The sequence below is a fragment of the Enhydra lutris genome, unplaced genomic scaffold (genome assembly GCF_002288905.1).
Source record: "Enhydra lutris kenyoni isolate GAN:26980312 unplaced genomic scaffold, ASM228890v2 scaffoldscaffold31, whole genome shotgun sequence".
NCBI lineage: Eukaryota > Metazoa > Chordata > Mammalia > Carnivora > Mustelidae > Enhydra > Enhydra lutris.
This window is the reverse complement of record NW_019154115.1, coordinates 1,404,928-1,418,024: the sequence shown is the minus strand read 5'-3', so window position 1 is coordinate 1,418,024 and position 13,097 is coordinate 1,404,928. Positions and strand designations below refer to the sequence as shown.

The window sequence follows — 13,097 nt, the reverse complement described above, 5'->3', positions numbered from 1 at the left end:
TACAGATACCTTTTATCAAATTAAGGTAGTTCTTATGTATTCTGAATTGTCTGAAGTTTTGTTATGAATGAGTGTGGAAATTTTTTAAATTTTTTTCTGTGTTTATCGAAATGGTCATATTGTTTTTCTTTATTCTGTTAATATGATTAATAACATTGATTTTTTAAAAATGTAAAATCAGCCTTGCATTCCTTCTTATATATTGCTGAATTTGACTTGCTATTTTGTTAGAGATTTCTGCATCTATATTTGAGAGAGATATTGGGTGTATTTTTCTTAAAATGCCTTTTTGGGGTTTGGGAATCAATCTGATGCTGGCCATATAAAACCAGTTGGGAAATGTTCCTCCTCTACTTTGTGGAAGAATTTATGTCGGATTGGTATTACTTCTGTTCTTACATGTTTGATGGAATTCACCAGTGAGCCATTTGAAAATTTGGAGCTTTCTTTGTGAGGACATTTTTAAATTACAAATTTAATTTCCTTGGGGCACCTAGGTGGCTCAGTCCATTAGACAGCTGCCTTCAGCTCCGGTCATGATCTCAGCATCCTGGGATTGAGCCCCACATCTGGCTCCCTGCTCAGCAGGGAGTCTGCTTCTCCCCCTCCCTTTGCCTCTGGAACTCATGTGTTCGCTCGCTCGCTCTCAAATAAATAAATAAAATCTTTAAAAAGAAAACAAATTTAATTTCTTTGACAGATAAAGGGCTATTCAAGTTATCTGTTACTTCCAGAGTCAGTATTGGTAATCTGTGTCTTTTAAGGAATTTGTCTATTTCATCTTAGGTGTTAAATTTATTGTCATAAAATCATTCATAATAGTCTCTTGTTCTGTTAATATCTGTAGACTCTCAAGTTATGTTCCCCCTTTCATTCCTGATATTGATGATTTCTGGCTTCTTTCATTCAGTGTAGCTAGAGGTCTATCAATTTCATTGACTTTTTTTTTTTTTTCTTAGAACCTTTTTTTGGTTTCATTCATCTTTCTGGTTTTTCAATTGTCTGTTTTATTGATTCCTATTCTTGGTCATTTTGTTAGTGTCTGCTTATTTTGATTTAATTTGTTCCCTCTTCTTCTAGCTTTTTATGGTGGAAGCCTAGGTTATTGGTTTTAGACCTTGCCCCCCAATAAAAGCATAAAAAACTACAAATTTCCTCAAAGCACCTTTTTATGTTCATTCATTTCAAGATATTTTCTGATTTCCCTTGTGATTTTTTTATTTGGCCCTTGAGTTATTTTAGAAGTATGTCGTTTAATTTGTAAATGTTTGGGAATTTTCCAGATATCTTTGTTATTGATTTCTAATTTAGTGCCATTGTGGTAAAAGAACATACTATGTATAGTTTCAATCCTTTTAATTCTTAAGACTTACTCCTGGCTCAGCAGATGGTCTGTCTTGGTAAATGTTTCATAGGCAGTATAAAAATTTATATTTTTCTTTTGTTGGTTTACATATTCTATAAATACCATTTCAGTTGAGAGTACTATTCTAGTACTCTTTTATCTTTGCTGATAAAAGAAAAGAAAGAAGAGTCTTCTTTATCTTTCGCTGTACCTGTTCTTCCAGTTCCTGAGAGAAATGTTGATGTCTCCAACTGTATTTGTATACTTGTTTGTTTTCTCCCCTCAGTTCGTCAGTTTTTGCTTCATGTGTTTTGTACTTCTGGTATTCTGTACATACACACTTAGAATTATTCTGTGTTCTAAATGAATTGACCCTTGATCATTGTGAAATGTTCCTCATTATCTTTGGTAATATTTGGTTTGTATTCTATTTTATCTGGTATCAATATGGGTATTCCAGCTTTTTTAAGATTTTGATTTATTGGGTATATCTTCCATACTTTTACTTTTAACCTGTTTCCTTATTTTAGTGTGGGATTCTGATAGCTAACATATATTGATCTTACTTTTTTATTGGGTTTTTAATTGGACTATTTAGACAATTAACATTTAACTTATTTATCAGTGTGTTTGGGTTTAAATCTATCATCTTGCTGTTTGTTTTCTATTAACCCTTCCTTTGAATTAATTATACTTTTCTATTTAATCTTCCCTGTTGGCTTATTCCCCTACTGGCTTATTCATTGTTCTACCTATTTATTTATTTATTTATTTATTTTAGTGGTTGCTCTAGGATTTATACTGTGCCTTTTTAGCTTACTACATTCTATTATTAAATAACATTCTATCACTTCTCAATAATGTAAGATCTTTATAACAGTATTTTTCCATTGCCTCATGGTCATTTTTTTCTTTCTGCACTTCTTTATTATTATTATTATTATTATTTAAAAAATTTTTTTTACTTTTTTTTTCTTTAAGATTTTATTTATTTATTTGACAGAGAGATCACAAGTAGGCAGAGAGGCAGGCAGAGAGGGAGAGGGGGAAGAAGGCTCCCCGCTGAGCAGAGAGCCCAATGTGGGGCTCGATCCTAGGACCCTGGAATCATGACCTGAGCCGAAGGCAGAGGCTTAACCCCCTGAGCCACCCAGGCTCCCCTATTATTATTATTATTATTAAGTAATCTCTCCACCCAATGTGGGGCTCAGACTCACAACCTTGAGATCAAGAGTCACATGCTGTACTGACTGAGCCAACCAGGTGCCCCAAAGTGTCTTGAAGTTCACTGATCTCTTTTTCTGCAGTGCATAACCACTGTTTGTCCCATCCAGTGAAATTTTGATTTTGAATATTGTATTTATATTTTTTAAATTGCTAGAAGTTCTATTTGGCTCTTTTAGAAAACCCCCCATTTCTCTCTTCACTATATTCCTGTTTTCATTTACGTTCTTGAATATGCAGCATACTTGTAATAGCCCTTTCAATGCCTTTGCTCCATTAATTCCTCCATGCCTTTTATTTCCAGGTCGGTGTCTCTCTATTGACTGATCTTTTTCTGGTTGTGTGTCACATTTTCCTGTTTCTTTGTCCAGTAATTTTTAACTGAATGTCACATATTTGCGAATTTTATATGTTGAGTCCTTGATTTTGTGGCATTCCTTTAAAGAGTGTTGGACTTTTTCCTGACTGGCATTATAAATCGCATATTAGTTTGATTTTTTCCTAAGCTTTCAAGGTCCTTTCAGGTGGGTCTATAGTAGCTTTTATTCTAGGGTTACTTTCCTTTTGCTTCTGTGATGTTGATCTTCTGGGGTCACTACTGCCTTGTATATTCAACAAAGTTTTTCCCTTCTTGCTTGAAGGAACTTTGTTGAAATCTTGGCCCCATGTCAGCTCTGAGAAGCCTTTGTCTTACAACTCCCTGGTAACTTTCTTTCCTTAGATATTCTTGTTAGCTGGTCTAAGGAAATTTTACTCTTCTCATGTACAGGTTTTTATTTAGCTAAAAACTCTAGGGAACCCTCATTGAAATTACTGGAACTCTTTCTCTCCTCTCTGGAACTCTGCCCCATAAATTCTAGCCACCTTGGCCTCCTTGCACTTTTTTCTCTGTCTCCTCAAGTCAACAAGATTGCCGGGTTCTGTCTGGTTCTTCCTCCCTGCTCAGGAGTGGTTAATTGTTTCCTGGCTGAGAAGCTTGGGTGATGGTAGGCCTTGCCTTGTTTGTTTCCTTTTTTTTTTTTCAGGGATCACGGTCCTGCACTGCCTGTGTCTGAAAATAGGCCTTTCCTGTATTTTATCCTGTGTTCTAGCTGTTTGCAGTGGGAGGATTATTCTAGACCTGCTGAATCTCTCATGGTCAGAAATGGAAACTGAATCATTCCAAAATGAATTTTTAATACTTAACGCCTTTACAAAATTCTGAAGCTCTCAAGCAGATTTTTTACCTAACATTTAACCATTGATTCACTTTTCCTCAGTATTCTTATAAATGATCTTTTATCAACTGTAGGAATGTTTGTTTATTTTTCAATTCAAAGTCCATTACAAACTTTAAATCAGAAACTGACCCAAGGAAAATGATTTATCATACCTCATAAATCTCACAAATGAGGAAAATGAATTTTTGAATATGTAAAAATTCAATATAATGGGATGGTCATTTTAAATATAAAATTATTACTTAAAACTTCATTAGAAACACAAAACACTAAACATACCAGTGGGTAAGTACTTAAATGAATCATTTGATGTAATGTTTTAAAGTATTAACCCTATCATTGTAAAGTGCAAACATGTTCAGTATACTTTAGACCAGGAATTGGCAAACATTATTTATAAAGGGCCAAATAATGTATTTTAGACTTTGTGGGCCATATGGTCCCTGTTATAACAATTCTGCCTCTGAGAGTACAATAGCAGCTATAAACAATATATTAAAAAATGAGCTAGCGGTGTTCTGATAAATCTTTATTTCTAGACAACAAAATTTGAATATCATGTAATTTTTTACATCTCAAAATACTCTTTGTCTTTTTTTCCAACCGTTTAAAAATGCAAAAGTTGTTCTTACCTTGTGGGCTATACATAAATAAATGGCTCGTCAGATTTGGCCCCTGGGTCATAGTGTGACAGTCCCTGCTCTAAATTATTAAAAAGCTCCTGGGTAAGCTGTAGGATCTTAGTGGAGTGTTGTGTTTTAATTTCAAGTGATATTTTTATTTGAACTATTGTCTACTATTAGATAGCAAAGTAAACAAGATCATATAATATGGAGCCAATGTTTTGATTGATGGATTGATTGATTGACTTTAGAGATGGGAGTGGTGTGAGGGAAAGGGAGAGAGAAAATCTCCAGCAGACTTACCCCTCTGACTCAATCCCATGACCCTGAGGTCATGACCTGAGCCCAAGTTAAAGATCCCATGCCTAACCCACTGAGCCAACCAAGTGCCCTGCTTTGACAGATTTTTAATGTCAAAGGTTATATCAGGGATTCCTCAGGCAATTGGCATAGTTAGTTAAAAAAAAAAGTTAAGAATTTAAAATAATCATTATTTTATTGTTTTCATTATATAGGAATTAATAAATAGGTTTAAAATCAGGACAGTTTCCTCATTTTTTAAAAAATTGCAGTGTAACTGGCATACAACTTAATATTAGGTGAAACTGTATATTTCAGGTATACAACATGATGATTTGATATTTGTATATATATTGCAAAATGATCATCACAATCTAGGTAACATCCATCACCACACAAAGTTACAGAATTGTTTTTCTTATGGGAACTTTTAAGATTTATTCTGTTAACAACTTTCAAATATACAATACAGTATTATTAACTATGGTCACCGTGCTGTATATTACATCCCGAAGACTTTTTTTTTTTTTTAAAGATTTTTATTTATTTGACAGAGAGAGAGATCACAAGTAGAGAGAGAGAGAGAGGAGGAAGCAGGCTCCCCGCCCAGCAGAGAGCCCGATGCGGGACTCGATCCCAGGACCCTGAGATCATGACCCGAGCTGAAGGCAGAGGCTCAACCCACTGAACCACCCAGGCAGCCCCTGAAGACTTATTTATTTATAACTGGAAGTTATACTTTCTGACCATGTTTTTTGATGAGTGTGCTATTTCTCACAAATTCTCATTTGTTTGAGTAATTCAGAAACTTTTCCATCAACATTTTAAGTTCATTCCTATCTCATGACATGTATGTCTTAAGTCTGGAACACTGTTCTAAATTATTGCATGTATGGCTTATTTCATTCAGTTTTAACTTGAACATCATGTCCTCAGAGGTCTTCCTTGATGCACTATCTAAAAGTATCTATACCTTCCCAATCTCTTTCTAACACCCAGTTTTATTTTTTTCAGAGCATCTGAAATTAGTTCTTATTTGTCTTTGTCTCTTTCTGTATTACAATGGAAACTCAATGAGAGAAGAGATCTTGCCTCCCTTATTAATTCTTTATCTCTCCACCATTGCCTTTCATACAGTAGGCCCTAAGTATACAATTTATTTGTGGTTGGAAAGATGAATAAATGAAAGTATGGCTAATGCATGATTTGTAGAAATATTTGACATGGTAATATACATTATGAATTGCTAAAAGGAAGACAGTGAGTAACTTTACCTCAATTTATTTCACTACAGAATTACTTTCTTTTTAAACATAGAGCTGTATTGGGATAGGGCCTATTGATACTTTGGTTTTTTTCTTTTTAATTTGTAATAATTTGAAATTTACACACAAGTTGTAAAAATAATAATTTTTCCTGACTTATTTGAGGGAGTAAGTTGCTGACCTTATCACTCTGAACACTTTAGAGTCTATTTTCTACAAAAATATTCTCCCAAAAAACTAGATAAAATTATTGCAATCAAGAATCCACTATTGATAGATTAGCACTATCTAATACACAACTCATGCAGATTGTCCTGGAATACAGTGGTGAAAATGCCCATAAAAGAAAGAGATACAGCATAAAGGGGGGCCTCAAAATTTGCATTTGTATTCCTTTTAATTTCATGGTTTGATGTCTAAATTCAGATGTGTAGAGGAGACTCCATAGAGCCTTGAGGAAAATGATAGCTGACCTGAGAAGTTGTTCAGGTGATATTTCTAATCAGATTTTAAGTTTGAGTCCTATTAAACACATTAGGGTTTTTGTTGAAATCTTAGAAGGGTCCTGTCTTAGAAGTAAGGACTATAAGCCCTAAGGGATTTATTCTATTAACATACTATTCTATTTATTCTACTAACATAACTATTCTATTAACATAACTATTAACATACTTCAAAAAAGGGTAACAAAATACTGAGTTTCTATAGCATATCATCTGTATTGTCCAGTATAGAATAAAAAATTATTAATCATGTGAAGAACTAGGAAAATATTACCCATAGTTGAGAAAAAAAGTCAATATGGATGTTAGTTAAGGGACAGTAACTTTAAGCCAGCTATTATATAATGGTGACTGTCTGTGCAGAGAGAGAGATAGAAACTATTTTTTTGATTACGATCAGTTAGCCAACATATAGTACATCATTAGTATTTGATGTAGCGTTCAACGATTCATCAGTTGCATATAACACCAGCACTCATCACAATTCATGCCCTTCTTAATACCCATCACCCGGTTACCCCATCATTTGGCCCCCCTCCCTTCTCTAACCCTCAGTTTGTTTTGTGAAATCCAGAGTCTCTAATGGTTTGTCTCCCTCTCTGATTTCTTCTCCTTCAGTTTTCCCTCCCTTCCCCTGTGGGCCTCTGCACTATTCCTTATGTTCCACATATGAGTGAAACCATATGATAATTGTCTTTCTCTGCTTGACTTATTTTACTTAGCATAATCCCCTCCAGTTCCATCCATGTCCATGCAAATGGTAGGTATTCATCCTTTCTCATGGCTGAGTAATACTCCGTTGTAACATGAACCACATCTTCTTTATCCATTCATCTGTTAAAGGACATCTTGGCTCCTCCCACAGTTTGGCTATTGTGGACATTGCTGCTATGAACATTGGGGTACAGATGTCCCCTTCTTTTCACTACATCTGTATCTTTGGGTTAAATACCTAGTAGTGCAATTGCTGGACTGTAGGGTAGCTCTATTTTTAATGTCTTACAGAAACTCCGTACTGTTTTCCAGAGTGTCTATACCAGCTTGCATTCCCACCAACAGTGTAAGAGGGTTCCCCTTTCTCCACATCCTCACCAACATTTGTTTAGAAACTATTTTTTAAAAATAAAAAGGAAATTATAGAACTGGAAATATAATACCGGAAATAAAAAGTTCACTGGATAGACTTAATAGCGGATGAGAGATGGCAAAAAGGGGACCTTGACAGATCTGTAGAAATTATCTTTCTCTGAAAAACAGAGAAAAAGATTAAAAGAAAAAAAAAACACGGAAGCTCAGTGACCAGTGGGATTACAATCAGTCAACCTCATGTATATTAAACCTAGAAGGAAAAGAGAGAAAATGGACCAGAAATTTTTTTAAATAATTACAGACTGAAAACTTACCAAATTTAGCAAAACACTAATTTGAAGAGCCAGGAAGCTCAATGAACCCCAAGAAAAATAAATGAAAACTAAATCTAGGCACATAGTAGTTATACTTCTAGAAACCAAATATCAAGAGAAAAGTCTTGAAAACAGTCAGAAAACAAAAGAAACCTTATACACAGAGTAACCAGGGTAACAATAATATTAATGACTACCAACTTATTGGAATAATGGAAGCCAAAAAATATCTTGAATAAGAATAATATATCTTGAAAGAGCTATGAGGGGGAAAAAGTACCTTTCAACTCAGAATGTTATACTGATTATAAATGTCATTCAAAAATGAAGGTAAAATAAAGATGATTTCAGATTTTAAAACAAGTAGATAATTCATTGTCAGCAGACCTACAATGTAAGAAGTAATAAAAGAAGGTTTTTAAGTTGAAGGGCAGTGATACCAAATGGAAACTGTTGTTTAGGAGAAATGAAAACCACCAAAAACGATAAATATAAAATGCTTACTTTTTTTTCCTTCTGTTATTTTCTTTAGAAGAAAGATGACTTTTTTTTTCTTTTTGAAAGCTGAGGTCTTAAAGCAAAAGTTAAAACCATTTTACTCTGGGTTTTATAATAGAAATAGAGGTATGATATATGATAACATTAACAAAAAGGGTTTTGTAGTAAATGGAATGATATCATTGCAAGATTCTTATGCTTTGCATGATATTCAATATTAATTTTAAGTAAACAGTGGTTATTTGAGGATGCATATTCTTAGAGTATCATACCCTAATAGAAATATCCAGCAATTAAAGTAAAATATTGCAAGTATTTGATTAACTGAAGTTAAGGCAGAAAAATGTAGAATAGAAACAAAGCAAAACAAAAATCAGGAAACAATAGAAATAGAAAACAAACAACAAAATGGTAGTTTTGAGTCCACTCATTTCAGTAATCGTATTACATATTGATGAACTAAACTCTCCAATTAAGAGTCAGATTTTCAGACTGGATAAAAATACAAGACCCAACTCTACCCTGTCTACAGATTGCACATATGAAATGTTAAGGTTTAATTAAACACTGTTTATGTCTCTTTGGGTAAGATTTCAATGGCTATATTATGATGGAATACCTACAAGTCTGAAAATAAATTATCCAGAAAAAATAATTTGGGAGCTGAGAGGACAGGAAAGCAGGATGGATTATAGGAGGATAATGGAACACTACATTGGGAAGAGATTCTAGTTTTGCCACTGACCAAACACCTACCCTTGGGAAAATACTTTTCTACTACCATGTACTTTGCTAGGTTACCAATATGTATATACCCATGTGTTCAATTTTTTTTCACATTCAAAGTAAAATTGGCATAAATTGCATTTTTCTTTTTGAAAGACTCCTGTAATAATGGAAAGAAGACTGAGTAATTTTACCACTGTGTATGTTATCCTGGACATCATTGTTTACCTATCTATCATCTATCTATCTACCCTTCCTTGATGATAATCCTCATATATGCCACTTATGTTATTGTTATGTTATTATTATGTTATTGTTAATATTATTATGTGCCACATGAAGTAGAGGTATAATCATTGTAAAAACATTGGGTGTTATTTTCATCATGAGTAACCCAACCGTGTTGGAGTTAGACGTTGTTTGATGGTACACAAACAGAAACTTCCGTTTTAAAATGCCTTTCTGATGTCTTAATTTTTATTTATTGAAAGGTTCAACTCTGTAATAAGCACAATCAGGAATCAAAATAAAAAAAATAATTACATTTCTCTTTCTCTTTCTACATAACTCTTATAGTTATTTTTCTTATATCTTGTGTTACATAGAAAATAAATGAGGGGTTGTGCTTGTTTGAACATACATAAAATTGGTGTCCCAGACTCAGAAATAGATAGGAATTTGTTCATTTACTTTTAGGGGATACCTTGTATACCAAATTATAAATATGTTTCATATTTGAGTCTAAAGTAAAATTGCAAAGTAGCTGGAGAAGCTTTTGCATTTGGAGATACCTACTTCTATATTTTACAAAGGGTGTATCAGAATTGGACATGGTTACTTTTTTAGAATTGGATTTTTATAAAGATGAAGTAAGGTTTAATATTTCTCATTCGATTAATGCTCTTACCTTTGACCCTTACATAGCCGAAAACAGAAATGTTCAAAGACAATCAAGTGAAGTCTTAGAAAGTTTCAAGTGCATCACTGCTAGTTTGATTCTTATACATTACTTGGTCCTTAATTGAGTGTGTAGGATTCTATCCATGTGTCCACTTAAGTAAGGAAGTTACTTCTTAAATGAATAAGACTAATTATAACTGTTGAGTGAGGGTGAAATTAAGAACATTCTAAAGGAAAGAAAAATGTCCAGTGTGTCTAAAACTAGTTTACTCTCCAATTCAGCTCTTTATTTTTTTCTCTTGCAGTAAACATTGCAGTCTTCAGAAAATAAGTTAAGGAATCCAAGGCAAGGAAGAAAGTAAATTCATCCTGGAAGGACTCAAAGCACTTTGAAATTTTAAATGAATGTAATGATAGCTGCTAAAACCTTAACCTTTGTCACCATAATGGATGAAGTACTTCAAATTTAAACGGTAACCAGAATTCTCATATCGTGTTACACTTCCACCGAGAACTTTATATGACTTGAAAGGATTTCTTTTTAATTTTAAATATTTACCCTACAAATACCAAAGTATAGATAAAGCTGAAAACTTTATAATTTATTTGGCATAGTCAGGTCTTTGTTTTGGCCCTTAATGTTGACCCTGATAGTGCTCAAAAGAATTGTTGTTTTTTCCCCAGGTTATGAACTCCTTAATGTAGAAACAGATAAGCTTATTTGAGTAGAAATATAGCATAGTACTAGTCTATTTATAGGTCCATTCTTCACCAAATACTTTTCCTTTCATAGAAATAACTTGGGCAGCATGAAATGGTAGCATATGCAAAGGTTTTTTAGTCTTGTTTTCTTAACTTTCTTTTTGTTTTTAGTTTCTTTACTCTTGATCTTTTTGCCTTCCTACCTGACATCTTTTTATTTAATCATTATTTTCTCCTTTGCCCCTCCTCAGGAATTTAGAGTTTTTAGAAACAAGAATCCAGAGTAGAAAAGAAGAGAAAAACTGGAAAAGATTATAAAATTATTTCTTCTTGTGAAATTACAAGGACTGTTGCATTTCAGGTAGAACAGAAAGCAATTGTAGAAAGACTTAAGACCGCTTGTCAGTCTTCTTAAATCTCCTTGATCTTAGGCCATAATTGTTACAGTGCATGTTTGGTAAAGATTAAAATGTTTGCAAAATTTTTAAGGCATCTTAGTGAACAATTCATTGCTAGTGTACTAATTTGATTTTGACGGTAAGCATTTGTTTGAGTCACTGTATCTTGGTAGTGAATGGGTGCAACTGACTAAAAACTAGGTTCCTGTGGTGAACTGCGTATGTGAAAATCAATCAAATACACTATCAATTGCTAGTCCTAATAATTCTAAGGAATACACCACCTATTTCAAGGGCTTTATTCAAACTGACAAGTGTAACCCAGGATAAAGAGTACCTATTATTATTCTTTCCTGTGCTAACATTAACCTTGATTAAAAAAAAACCAAAATCTGAACATTGATATAAAAAAAAAACTTCTCCAATTGTTGCTTTAAACCTCTATGTAGGCTATAGTTAGCACTTCTCCATGTTCTTGTCACTACCACCCATGTAGTAGCATTTAGCCCTTTCTAAATGTCCAGTAAATTCTTTTTACTTCTCAACCATTAAAAAATGAAGTTGAAGAAAGTAACTTTTGAAACACTAAAGAAATTAAAGTGCTGAATACTCACTTACACAGGTAAGGTAGTATGTAGAAAGTCATCACATATTCTGTCTTCCTCGGTGATGATCTCAGTTTTCTTTACCCATTTAATTATGTCTGCTTCTATAATCTTATATAACCATAGTTTCATTAATGAGATTAATACATTAAACATCAAAAACAAACAATATTGTCAGAATTTTTACTGTGGTAACTTTTACCACTCTTTATTAAACTCTTAATTCCATTAAATCTGTCTCTCAGTATTTTTGGTAACCATGGATAGGATCATTGAAATCTTTAGATAGTGGATATTTCCAAGTATTAATTTCTACTTTTCTCACTGCCATTTTTTTTTTTCGGTGTTATAATGTTATCAAGGAACAGACTAGGATAGAACTCGACCTCTCTACAAAATAGAAGAACTGAACTGATTCTCCAGATTCTAGCCCAGTTCAAAAGTCATGTAACTCACATCCATGAGGTACATAGAATTAAAGAAGACCATCTGTATTTACATATTTAATTTTTCTGGCCTCATTCAAGCTAAGTGCCTCTAAAATCGCAAGTCTGTGATGTTTGAAAAAGGAATGGAATTAGATTTCTAGTTGTACAATTAACAGGATTTCTAACTTGTACAATTGGGAGTTCAATAGGAGTTCATATTTCTAATTGTGCAAACTATCATGGACACTTTGAAGAGGCTAATATTTAAACATTCTAGCTATATGATGTTAAAGTGGAGTCAAACACCCAGTTTTATCTAAATTCATTTCATTAGCTTAAAGTTATGATTCTTGGGGATATGTTCTTGCAGAGTACAAGACCACTCCAAACAATATATCCATTTAGAATCTTAAGTTTATAAAGCTTGGTAGGCCTTTAGAACATCCTCTACAGCACCTTTATTTTGCAAAACTCTCCTTATGAAGGGAATTCTGTGTAAAATTTGCACAGAAAAAAAGGAATTAAAAATAATAGTGATTAATGTGTATTGAGTGATTACCGTATGCCAAGCACTGGGATCAGTGTTTAATGTGCATTATCTCGAGTTTCACAACTGTATTTGACATGGGTCTTATTGAATATCTCCATTTTACATATGAGGAAACACATTCTCAGAAAAGTTAATCGCCCTGCATCAGGTTTGTTATTTGTAGAGCCAGTTCTGTCTGACTCCACAGCCTGAGCTCTTAACCGGAAGTATGTTCTGGTTTACAAATACTCATTACAATGTGTTGCAGTTGCTCGCTTATGTAGTGAAAGCTAGCAAATACTTATTATTAGTGGCGCGCTCATCTCAGCTTTGTGAAGTTATGCTCCCTCGTGGCATGTATCATGTTCCTTTTGCAGCATCAATTTCACTTTGTCAGTAATTTATCATTATTTCGATTGTTTTTAAAA

At 33.4% G+C, this 13,097-nt stretch overlaps 1 protein-coding gene across 2 annotated transcripts in view; it reads left to right on the top strand.

Annotated features, from left to right (window-relative positions):
- LOC111153232 (pseudopodium enriched atypical kinase 1) overlaps window positions 1–13,097 on the top strand; it is a 300,842-nt gene that overhangs the window by 134,346 nt on the left and 153,399 nt on the right. Inside the window, exon 5 of one of the 2 annotated variants that reach the window (XM_022512129.1) lies at window positions 10,313–10,480. The exons of the other annotated variant lie outside the window; for it this stretch is intronic. The gene's annotated coding sequence lies outside the window, so the exon portion shown is untranslated. The remainder of the gene's footprint in view (window positions 1–10,312; window positions 10,481–13,097) is intronic. 2 annotated transcript variants of the gene reach the window in all.